Here is a 12882-nt window from a genome sequence, read left to right on the forward strand (position 1 = left end):
GTTGCTGCTGAAGTGCAGCGCCCGGGAAAGGCGACCACCGGGTGGAAGGCCCCTGAGCACGCCCCAGCCAATGGCTGTGTGAGCCACCGCCTGCCGCCAGGCTGGTAGGCGAGGTCCCTCTGGATTTGTGTTTCCCTCGTCACATGTATGTGTCCAGTGGCCTTCTTAAAACAGCTCAGGCTTGTTGGAGCTGTGCTGAGTGCTCACTGTGGGGAGCACCCCCTGGAGGCCCGCGTGGTGACGGTCAGAGCAGCAGTGGCCGGCAGGATCCCCCAAGGGCGAGGAGTACAGAGCAGGAGGTGAGTGCTGGCTCGAGCCCCTCATGTTGGCCCAGAGGATCTGGGTCTCAGTTTTCAGTTCCCCACGTGCAAATCTCCTCTCCCCTTTCCCCCACAAGTGACGTTGGAATTTGCGGGCTCGTCAAGGGAGTAGGAGTCAGGAAATCGGTGCACTGATACCCCTTGGCTAGCAGTCCTTGGCAGGGCACCCACCCTCTCTGGGTCTGCCTCGCTTTCTGCACCGCAGCCATGAAAAACCCTCCCGCTGAACCCCCTGGCTGCCATTCGGGTTGAGGTGTTACAGGTGAAAAGCTACACAGCCCTCAAGCATTTCCTAAGGTCTCGCTCCTACCACCCCAAGCTCCTAGCCCCGCAGAGCAGCACCTGCCCTGCAGTGCCCCCAGCGGCCGCTGTCCCTTGGGGTCTGATGGCAAGCCCTGCAGTGGCTTGGCAGAGGTCCCCAGCTTGGCCCTCCGGGTGCACGGTGACGGGATTTATGGCCTTCCCTGGGATGTCAGTAACTGCAGGGGTGCCCAAGGCTTTGGGGCTCCATGGGTCCTGCTTCCATTGCTCAGGCCAGAGCAGGGGGTGAGGCTGTGTCCTCTGGCTCTTCCCACCTGTGAAATCCAGGTCTCACTCTCATATGTAAGGTGACCGTTGACCTGGGGTGTGGTGGAGGGTGGGGGGAACGTCCTTTACCTTTTCCTCCAGAGAAATCTTGGTGGAAGTCCAACATCTAACAGCTAAAGACGGAACACCCTTGGGGGCAGGGATTGGACCCCCCCTCCCCCAGCTCCTTCCAGCCCAGACTTTCCTGGGGGATGTGCCTACTACCCCCAGGGACAGAGAGGCAGCCCATGGGTGCTAACTTCATGCACACGCTCCCCCACCCCACCCCTGGCCTGGCAGGCGCGTCCCTGGGGCACAAGGGGGTTGTCCCCTATTCATCTGGAGCCTGCCTTCCCTAAATGTGGATGGTGGGGGAGAGCTGCCCACATGGAGGCAGATGAAGTTCTCTTACCTGCTTCTGCCCCTGATTAGGGGCCAGCAGACCTGGGAAGCCGAGAGCAGAGGAAAGGGGGCTTTCCTGGAGGATGTGGGGGAGAGACCCAGGGTAACCAGAAGGGGTGCTCCAGATGCTCTGAGGCTGCCAGCCGTCCTCCACGCGGTCACAAACGTCCAGGCAGGCTCCGGCGGCCTGGCTCGGAGTTGCTCCCAGACCTCATGGCCAGAATGCAGCTGAATTGCGTTTGGACAGATCCCATCCCCCTTGTCTCCTCAATTCCATCTGTGACGTCAAACCCCAGCTACTCGTGGAAAAACAGATTAAGTTCCATAAACTCGATTTTCTCGCTTCCCTCCCAGCCACGGCCTTTGCTCAGAGTGGTCTTTCCTCCCCGCTGTGTCGCCTGCCCTCTTGAGCCCAGCCCCGGCAACCCGCCAGGCTTCACCAAAGTCGCTTCAGCCTGGCCACCCCAGCCCCTTCCCCACCATGCCCGGCGGTGGGGGGTGGTCACTGAAGACCTTTGGGCTTCCAGCCTGGGAGGCCCTGAGATGTGTCCTGCCCTTGACCCCTCAGGCAAAACCAGGTGTTTTGGTCATTTGCATCCTCCTTTTCTTTTTGTCTTCCTCATATGGGTTCAGATGGGACAGGCTGCCTGAGGAGGAGGGGGTGACGGCCCTTCCCCCCGTCTGCCTGGAGCTCTCTGGACCTTGTGCCTTGTCCAGGGCTGGGCTCTCTCCTCATTGCCTCCCTGCTTACCATGCCTGCTGGTGCCCTGTCCGTCTCCTCCCTGGTTAACATGGGTCCTGGGATCATGAATATGGGGGTTCTGGAAAGCCAAGGCTTTTCTGCAGATCAGGGGCCAAGTGCCACGCATGAGGCCCATTGGAAGGTCTGTCCCTGTCGTCCCTGGAGAGGGCCTGTGGGGATGTGCGTATGGGTGCATTGGGGGCACAGCGGTCACTCAGACTCCTCACCTGTCTTCCCTCGAAGAAGGGTGTCTGGAGCCGTTTTCCTCTCTTCCGTCTCACTGTGCCAGGCACTGAGGGCTGCCCTGTGGAAAGGAGTAAAATATAACCCTGTCTAACCCGTCACGACTGCAGCGGGGACGGAGATGAAATGGGTGTCTCGCGAGCAGCCCGAGTGGGTGTGATGAGCTTGTCTGAGGGTTCGGCTGCTGGTTGAAGGGGGCTCAGGGCACAGGCAGGCGCACAAGTCACACTGCCTTCTCTCGTTGGCCTGGGCTCCAGCTGCACCCTCTTGCTCCAGGCTCAACCAGGAGGAAAGCACGGGGACCCTGTGTCATGCCTAGCAGGTTCACATTCCGTCTGTGAAGCAGACCCGGCCTGCCAAGGCGTCATTTGTCCCTCAGATGTCTGTGCCTGGGTGCTGGGCTGTCTTTCCCTGATGGTGGTAGGCTTAGTGTCTGTGCCTGAGGTCAGCAGCACAGCCAGAAAGCTGCCCAGGCCCAGGGCCCAGCCTGCCTGACCCTGCCGAGCACGTTAACACCACCTAATGGCTAGCTGAGTACCGGGTGGAACTGGGCTAAGCATTTTATGTGCATCGTGTCATTTAAGCCACAAGACAGCCCAACAGGGCAGGTGCTGTTCTCACCTGCTATTTTGCTGTTTTGTGGAAGATAAAATGAAAGATCAAAGAGTTTAAGCAGTTTGACCACAGTCAGAGCTGGGAGGTGGTGGAAAGTCTGGCTGACTCAAAGTCCGCGGTTTTAACAACTGCATTCACTGTCCTTCCCTGGTTAGTACTCAAAATGCTACTCAAAGTCTGCTGCTGCGCCATGTAAAACATCAAGTAACAAAGAAAAGTACAAGTAAAAGTTGTCCCAAATTCCATCGATCTGAGATAACCCCGACCAGCATCCAGTGAGCATTATTTCAGACTCTTTATACAAATGCACACATACAGAGTTGTAAGAACTTTAAAAAAAAAATGGATCTTAGTCTGCATGCAGTTTTGTTTTGGTTTTTTTTTAGTATTTATTTATTTTGAGAGGAAGAGAGCGTGAGCATGGGAGGGGCAGAGAGAGAGAGAGAGAAGGAGAGAGAGAATCCCAAGCAGGCTCCATACTGTCAGTGCAGAGCCTGATGCGGGGCTCAATCCCATGAACTGTGAGATCATGACCTGAGCTGAAACCAAGAGTCAGACACTTAACTGACTGGGCCACCCAGGTGCCCCTGCGTGCAGTTTTAAAATAAAAAGTCAAGTTTAATTTTCTTAAATTTAACTGAAGACAAATCCATTTGTATGTCTTTGAAATGAAATGGAAAGAAATTGCTAAACTTCAGAAACACATTTCTTAACTCACTGAGCCACCCAGGTGCCCCAAATGTTTATTTATTTTTGAGAAACACATTTCTTAATCTTAAGTGATAATAAGTAGTTCCTAAAAGTTCCTTAAAGTTAATGGGGAAAAGAGAAAAACTTTTTTTAAGAGAAAAACTTTTTGAACAGCTTTATTGAGATACAATTCATATACCATACAATTCATTGATTTAAAGTGTGTGATTCAGTGGGTTTTTTTTTATACTACATTCTTATTTTTTTTTAATTGTAGTCATTATATAACACAAAATTTGCCCTTTCAAACATGTTAAGTGTCCAGTTCTGTGGCATTAGTACATTTATAGTATTGTGGAACCATCTCCTCTCCTATTTCCAAAATGTTCTCATTCCCCAAATAGAAATCCTATAACCAGTACACAATGCCTCCCCAGTTTCCCCCCTCCCCAGCCTCTGGTAAACTTTAGTTAGCTTTCTGAGAGGAAACTTTTGTTTAATTATTTTATTTCATTTTTTAAAAGTTACACCCAAATTAGCATAGAGTGCAACAATGATTTCAGGAGTAGATTCCTTAGTGCCCCTTACCCATTTGGCCGTCCCCCCTCCCACACTCCCTCCAGTAACCCTCTGTTCTCCATATCTAAGAGTCTCTTCTGTTTTGTCCCCCTCTCTGTTTTTATATTATTTTTGCTTCCCGTTCCTTGTGTTCATCTGTTCTGTGTCCTAAAGTCCTCATATGAGTGAAGTCATATGATATTTGTCTTTCTCTAATTTCGCTTAGCATAATACCCTCTAGTTCCATCCACGTAGTTGCAAATGGCAAGATTTCATTCTTTTTGATTGCTGAGTAATACTCCATTGTGGGGGGGTGTATATGTATGTATGTGTATACACACACACACACACACACACACACACACACACACACACACACCACATCTTCTTTACCCATTCATCCATCGATGGACATTTTGGCTCTTTCCATACTTTGGTCATTGCTGATAGTGCTGCTGTAAACATTGGGGTTCATGTGCCCCTTCGAAACAGCATACCTGTATCCCTTGGATAAATACCTAGTAGTGTCATTGCTGGGTGGTAGGGTAGTTCTATTTTTAAAGTTTTGAGGAACCTCCAGACTGTTTTCCAGAGTGGCTGCACCAGCTTGCCTTCCCACCAGCAATGCAAAAGAGATCCTCTTTCTCCACATCCTCACCAACATCTGTTGTTGCCTGAGTTGTTCATTTTAGCCATTCTGACAGGTGTGAGGTGGTATCTCATTGTGGTTTTGATTTGTATTTCCCTGATGATGACGGATGTCGAGCATTTTTTCATGTGTCTGTTAGCCATCTGGATGTCTTCTTTGAAGAAGTGTCTGTTCACGTCTTTTGCCCATTTCTTCACTGGATTATTTGTTTTTTGGGTGTGGAGTTTGATAAGTTCTTTATAGATTTTGGATACTAACCCTTTATCTGATATGTCATTTGCAAATATCTTCTCCCATTCTGTCGGTTGCCTTTTAGTTTTGCTGATTGTTTCCTTCTCTGTGCAGAAGCTTTTTATTTTGATGAGGTGCCAGTAGTTCATTTTGGCTTTTGTTTCCCTTGCCTCTGGAGACATGTTGAGTAAGAAGTTGCTGCGGCCAAGATCAAAGAGGTTTTGCCTGCTTTCTCTTTGAGGATTTTGTTGGCTTCCTGTCTTACATTTGGTCTTTCATCCATTTTGAGTTTATTTTTGTGTATGGTGTAAGAAAGTGGTCCAGGTTCATTTTTCTGCAAGTCGCTGTCCAGTTTTCCCAGCACCACTTGCTGAAGAGACTGTGTTGATTCCACTGGATATTCTTTCCTGCTTTGTCAAAGATTAATTCATATGTTTGTGGGTCCACTTCTGGGTTCTGCATTCTGTCCCATTGATCTGAGTGTCTGTTTTTGGGCCAGTACCATACTGTCTTGATGATTACAGCTTTGTAATATAGCTTGAAGTCCATGAGAGAAAACTTTTAATAGGTTAGAATCATTTTTTTAAATCAATACACTGTATTTTTAAAAGCAGTTTTAGGTTCACAGCAAACCTGAGAGGATAGTACAGAGAACTCCCATATACTCCCCTGCCCCCACATGCACAGCCACCCCCACTATCAACATCCCCCACCAGAGTGGCACATTTGTCACAATTGATAAACCTGTATCAGGACATCATTATCACCCAAAGTCCATGGTTTGCATTGTGTTGTATATTCTCTGAGTTTTGACGAATGTATAATGATATGTATCCACCTTTATAGTATCATACAGAATAGTTCCACTGCCCTAAAAACCCCTGTGCTCTGACTATTCATCCCTTATTAAGTTTTAAATCTATATAATGAATCAACTTTTATGCCATCCACCTCTGTTTTTCCACTTTCAATTTTTGTTATTATTTGTTTACATTGTCAAGGTTTTTATATTCTATTCAAAAACAATAATTGCTCCAATTTCAAAAATATTAGTTCAGTATTCACCAGGATTCTTCCATTGATGAACTTATTTTAGTTGGCTAGATTTCAGCATGAAGTAATTTTTTAAGACCTTATGGATGCCTAAGCCTCTAAATGTATGTTACAGAATGTCCATTAACTTTATACTCAAAGGACAGTTTTGTTGGGTATAAAATTCTGGTTCATAATTTCTTTCTCTCACAACTCTGTAGATATTACTCCACTGTTTTCTGAAATTGGGTTGCTATGGAGGATTCTAATTCTCAATTCACCTTTCTGCCCCCCCTAGTTATATGGTTCTTTCTTTATCCTTTAAGATCAGGACCTTTTTAAAGATGCCTTGGTGTTAATTACACCATCGAGTTTTCCTGGGCCAGTGAATGGCAGTTAATTTGTAGAGCCAAGTTTTGTTTTTGTTTTTGTTTTGTTTTTCTGGGGATTTTCCATTATATATTTGAATACTTTTCCTCCTGTTCTATTATTCTGTTTCCTTCACCAATGTATATGTTGGGTTTTCTTTTGCCTCCTATATCTGTCATTTTTGTCTTACTAGTTTTCTCCATTTAATTTTGTGTGATTTCTTGCAATCCACTCACCACAACTCTCTAGTTGTTTATGCTCTGCTTCATCATTTATTCATTGCTTATTATATGGGTTTTTAAAAAAAATATGTGATGTATTTATTTTTCTTTCTCATTTTCCCCTGAGCTCCACTAACTCACTTTTCAGCTTTCATCTCTTTCTGTTATCAAATAATTTCTTTTTTTAAAAAAATTTTTTCATTTATTTTAAAAATTTTTTAAATTCTTTTAAAATTTTTAAACTTTTTTTTTAATGTTTATTTATTTCTTTTTGAGAGAGAGAGAGAGATAGAGCGAGCAGGGGAGGGACAGAGAAAGAGGGAGACAGAATCCCAAGCAGACTCCATGCTGTCAGCACAGAGCCCGATGTGGGGCTCGAACCCATGAACCATGAGATCATGACCTGAGCAGAAATGAAGAGTTGGATGCTTAATCAACTGAGCCACCCAGGTGCCCCTCAAATCATTTCTTTTTAAAATTTCTGTGTGTATTTTTTTCCACTCTTCTGACCCTGTCAGTTCTTTTTATTTTTTTATTTAAAAATTTTAAGTTTCTTTATTTTGAGAAAGGTAAGGGAAGAAAGGGAGGGAGAGAGAATCCTAAGCAGGAATATGGGGGTTGAACGCATGAAACATGAGATCATGACCTGAGCCAGATGCTTAACCAACTGAGCCACCAAGTGCCTCTGCCCCTACCAGTTCTTAAGAGGTTATATCTGTAGTTTCTCTGGGTCTGTGAACTGATTTTCTGACATCTTTCTGTATTTCTCTGGATGATTCCTCATGCTGTGTGTTCTTCTTCATTTGCTCCCCCACCCTTAATGCCATAGGACCCATGTGAGTTCCTTTGTGATTATTATTCTTTAACCACCTTCCAAATAGCAGCATGTGAAAATGTGGGAGTGGTCCAGAGCAGATGCACTATGGGCTTACTTACTTACTGTCTGGAAGGCTCTCTGGCCAGAGCTGTTATTTATCTTCTGCCTAGAGATTCGGTCTCTCTTGTGTTTCAGAGTCCACGGTCATAATGGTTGTCAGCAAAGGTCTTTACATCACTGGCTGTCCATGTTATGACCAACCCCTTGCTGCCCCTTTTCTCTCCCCAGCCTCACTTCACTCCCAGTATCTGTTTTAGCTGGAAAACGAGGTTCTGTCATAGAAATGGCCCATTGGTGTGATTTCCCATCAATTCCCACACCAATTCCATCCCACAGTGTAAAATCGCATCTCTACATGTGCTCAGTTGTTCACAGCAGCACTAGTCCCATCAGCCTCAAATTGGAAATCACCAAATTCCCATCAACAATGGAATAGTTAAGTCAATTATAGTACATCCACTCAATGAAATACTAGACAGCAATGAGAACAATCTACAGCCACATGCAAAAATTTGGACGAATCACATGAGCATCATGGTCAAAAGAAGCCAGGATCAAAAACACATATAGTATGCTTCTGTATGAAATCACCCAAAGACAACTGGATATTGGCAATTCATTAAAGTACAAAAGAAGCAAATGGCAGGAGAGTGGTTGTCCACAGTTGAGAAGCTATGACTAGAAGGAGACCCATAGGGGACTTCTGGGTTGTTAACTTCCTGTTTCTCGATCCTTGCTGGTCCTACAGTTGTGTTCAGTTTGTGAAAATATATCTGTACTTATGATACATGCATATTTTGTAATGTAATGTATGTAATACTTCAAATAAAACATTTTTCTTTTGGGGGTGCCTGGGTGGCTCAATCAGTTTAGCACCCGACTTTTGATGTTGGCTCAGGTCGTGATCTCATGGTTCATGAGTTTGAGCCCCACCTTGGGCTGTGAGCGCAGAGAGCACAGAGCCTGGTTGGGATTCTCTCTCTCTCCTTCTGTCTCTGCCCCTCCCCTGCTTGTGCTCACTCTCTCTCTCAAAATAAACTTATAAGAAGTTTTTTCTTTTGAAAAACAAGACAGGGAGATGCCTCCCCTCACCTGGGTGGCATCCACAATCCTATTTCTTCATTCCAGCAGGAGGATCATGGCCATGACTTTCAAGAAGTGATATTTACTTGGGGGTCCAAGGAAGAGGCATGTGTAAGCTGTCAGCATGTTCCTTTCTTCCAGTTCAGACTTCATGGTGTCTGTGGTTTGGGGGAGTAGTGATTGCCTTGTTTCATCAGCCACGAGGACTCCCCTGTCTCTGTAGTTTGTGTTGTTTTCGAGGGAGGACAGTAGAACAGAAATGCTCCTACCCCACCGTCTTCAACAGGAAGTCAGGATGGACTCCCGAACCCACTGGTGAGGGTGTAGCTGTAAAGAAACAGGCCTGACTTTCTTTCTTAACTAAATAAAATGCTGGTCCTTGACGAGACCCCTTTAGAGTGATCAGCTTGAAAGACAACACCCAATGTGGCCAGCACTGAGAGATCACCCGTGGCCATCTCCTGAGTTCGGCTCCTCTCACTGGGAGCTTCCTGAAGGGGTGCAGAGCTCTGAGGGCTTCCAGAGGGGACCCCCGGCGGACACGGGGGACCGCATACCTGCACCAGGGGCTGCTTCAAAGGATAACATTTGCTTGCCTGTGGAAATTCTGGTTACGAAGTTCATGCTTTATGCTCAGACCTTGTCTGAGGAGTGTGTCTCTTGTCCCTCAGAAGGAGAGCACTCCTGGAAGCACATGATGGTCTCTTGTCACCCCGCTCCTGTCCCACTGAACATCATGGGCACTCGGCTGCAGGGCATGGCCTCATCTCAGCCTTGAACGCCACCCTTTCCTGTGGTCAGTGACTGTGGGGTGGCCTCCGTGCATTCGCACAGCCCCAAACCCAGCATGTGGCATGACAGTGCTGGGGCACACTAGTGGGAGGTCACTGTGACAGTGTGGCACATTTATGCCTCAGGGCCTTTGCTCGGCTTGTTCTGCAGCACGTCCATGTCTGCTGGGGATACCTCGGGTCCCAGGAAGCCCCCGCTCCTGTCACTGTAAAGCTCCACCTTCCCTGAAGCCTTTCCCTAGTCCCCCCTCTGCACTGACAAACACCACCCCTGGCTGGTCCACTTTTGTCATCTTGGGGACACTGGCAACTCTGGAAGGCAGATGATGTTATCCCCATTTGCTGTGTGGAGACACCGAGTCTCAGCAGGCCCCGCCAGTCGTCCTGGGGGACCATGGTCAATCAAGGCATTGTCAGGTTTTGAACTCAGATCCCAGACTGGGGCTCCACCTGCGATGTCCCAGGTCTCGCAGAGGTCTGATCCCTCTGACCTGTTCTTAGTCCCCGTGCACTGATCTCTAACTGTGCGGCACTCTGTTCTTTCCTTCTGTCTGTCTGTGCACCCCACTCTGAGTTCTGGTGTTGCACAGGCAGAAACACGGTCTCTCACCCAGTGGCAGATGGAGCTGTATCCTGAGCGTTCACATGGTCTGCTCATCTCCTGGCCGTCATGGGGCCGGCACCGCTGGTCAGCCCCAGGCTTTGCCCCTAGCTTTGCATGGACACTTGGTCTGACTTGTGCGCAGGCGAGCACAGGCAGGTCACTTTCCGTGGAGCCTTTGAGATCACCAAAGGTCAGATTGCTTAGACAGACTCCCACAGTTTCTCAAGAACACTTAGGGACTTCTTTGTTATTGAGGTGATGCAGTGGGACTTGCCCAGAGTCATTGTGGGTCATTGCATTCGTCCTGTGTTGCAGAAGAGGCCCCCTGAGGCCCCATAGACATCGGTGTGCACGCCACCGTGTCATGCAGGGCACGATGCCTGACACTTAGCAACTGGCTAAGTTGCTGTTCTGTGACGGGCATCTAGTACCTTCCCAGCAAGGTGATCCTGGGCTTGAAAGAAGACCACGTGGAAAAGCCTCGGAAGCACGGCCCGTATTGAAGCTCATCCTTCCTCTTCTTGTCTCCAGGCCTCATCGCATCGAGCTTCTCCCAAGCATGTGGGTCTCTCTCCTTTGTGTCAGGAAGGTCCCCATATCCAGTGCCTGTCCTACCCTGTCGGCCACTTGAAAGTGGCTCCAGGTGCCGGCTTGGATGTGCTGCCACCTGGCTGATCCCAGTCTCTCGTGGCAGGAGGTGACACTTCAGGGGCTCTGGGGCCATCACCTCTGTCTCCAGTGGCCTCAGCTTCTAGCCAGACTTGAGCAGAGATCTGAGGGCCTCGGGGCAGGTGGGTCTCAGAGCTGAGTGGGGGCAGCCCACAGCCTCTGCTTTCTCGTCCTGGACAGTGTCAGCTTGGGCTCGAACCCACGGGCCCTCTCAGCTGCAGGGTGCGCCCATCTACCTTGAACGAAGGTTAGCAATGCTCTTGAGTGTGAACTCTGGAAAGTTCAACCCCCTCCTCTCTGTGGTAAGTTCAGGGCTTTGGGTTGACGAGGGAGGGGACAGGACCCGGAGGGGGGCGGGGGGCTGTAACAACAAGCATTTGGACAGGTTGCCTGAGAAAGTCCCTCCCAGCGTGAGGCCTTGCAAATGCAGTGATGTGCGACCCCCACCCGGGAGGGGAAGGAGAGTCAGACAGGGCGCTCGCGTGTCTGGTGGCATCACTCAGAAGTGTGATGGGGAGCCTCCCTGTCTGCGGTGTTTCGTTGCCCCAGGCTCTGTCTTTTCTATGGCCAGCAAATGTGGGGTGCAGCTTCGTGGGTTATGTAAAGTAGATGACCTCTAATTAGCTAAAAAGATGTTTATTTGGACTTTATTTAAAGCAGTTGGATGCGTGAGAGCTTGTGCTGGGGCTTTGGGCTAACAGTCCCACCTGCTGTGCAGAAGTGAGTAACATAAGGGTCATTTGAGGCTAATAATACAGTGGCCATCTCTGACTTATTTATGTAACACCCCCCACCTCTCAGTCTCTCTCCCTAGGTGGCTTATTAAAGAATTTCTTTCAACCCTACATGCTGATCGTTCCAAGAGTTCTGGTACATTCTTTTCCCCCAATCTCATTACATAGCCAGTAGTCCCTTAGTGCCTGGGTGACGCTCAGGCCTCGGACAGATGGTGCCCCAGGGAGGCTGCCTGCCTGGCCAGACCCTCGCTCTTATCATTTACCCAGTGTCACCATGAATCTTCACCGACTGCTGTCCCTGGCGTGGTCCCTCTGAAATGCTATCCTGATTCTGCCACGGTCCGTCTTGGAAGCCTTCACTCACCTTCCATTTAGCAGCGTGTAACCTCTCTGGGGGTAACCACAGCAAAGCCCCCACCATCTAGGGGAAGGATTGTGATGGGTAACTCCATTTTCCAGATCACTGAGAGTATGCCTCCAAGCCTTGTTGGTTTGTTTTTACATTTGATTGCTCTCGGTGCACATCTCCCTCAAAAGTATTCTTTGTCGTCTTAAAGAGAAGCTTCCATGGGCACACTGTTTATTTTTCAAGTAGCCTTACGGAGCTAGAACTCACATGCGATGCAGCCCACCCACTTATCTCACTATCTCTTCTACTTCCAAGACCTAGGCTGGGTCGGCAGCAGAACAGATGCCAATAAATACTTGCTGGATTGAGCTAAAACCACACTGAGATCACCTCTTTTGGATAAGGCCAGATCTCCTGCCAGGAAGCAGCCGTGCCCTCTGTGTCTGGTGACATGAATGGAACTGATGGCCCCAACACCGAAGGGTCCCAGACTGCTGATTTTTAATTTTTTTTAACATTTATTCATTTTTTAAGAGGCAGAGAGAGAGAGAGCGTGAGCAGGAGAGGGGCAGAGAGAGAGGCAGACACAGAATCCGAAGCAGGCTCCAGGCTCCGAGCTGTCAGCACGGAGCCCGACGCGGGGCTCGAACCCACGAACCGTGAGATCGTGACCTGAGCCGAAGTCGGACGCTTAACCGACTGAGCCACCCAGGCACCCCTATTATATATTTTTTAACGTTTATTCATTTTTGAGAGACAGAGACACAGTGGGGGAGGGGCAGAGAGAGAGGGAGAGACACAGAATCCAAAGCAGGCTCCAGGCTCCGAGCTGTCAGCACGGAGCCCAACGCGGGGCTCGAACTCACGGACCGTGAGATCATGACCTGAGCCGAAGTCGAACACTTAACTGACTGAGCCACCCAGGCGCCCTGCAGACTGCTGAGTTTTAAATTTCTCACCTGGGTTTTCATCCTTTTGTGTGCCCTCCCTCCTTTCCTGTGGCCATCTGCCGTCACCGTGTCTGCCTGCAGCTACTCCAGAGCACGGGGCTGCTCTTGCCGGAACAGCGTGTGAAACGAGAACACAGTGCTCTTCATGCTTAGGGGGTGTGACACCCTCCCGCCACCTGGCCC

The 12882-nt window shown here is 48.8% G+C and overlaps 1 protein-coding gene across 14 annotated transcripts in view; it reads left to right on the forward strand.

Annotated features, from left to right (window-relative positions):
• Positions 1 to 12882, forward strand: part of PITPNM2 (phosphatidylinositol transfer protein membrane associated 2) — a 145299-nt gene that overhangs the window by 96924 nt on the left and 35493 nt on the right. The gene's annotated exons all lie outside the window — the stretch shown is intronic.

The sequence above is a fragment of the Prionailurus viverrinus genome, chromosome D3, assembly GCF_022837055.1.
Source record: "Prionailurus viverrinus isolate Anna chromosome D3, UM_Priviv_1.0, whole genome shotgun sequence".
Lineage (NCBI taxonomy): Eukaryota > Metazoa > Chordata > Mammalia > Carnivora > Felidae > Prionailurus > Prionailurus viverrinus.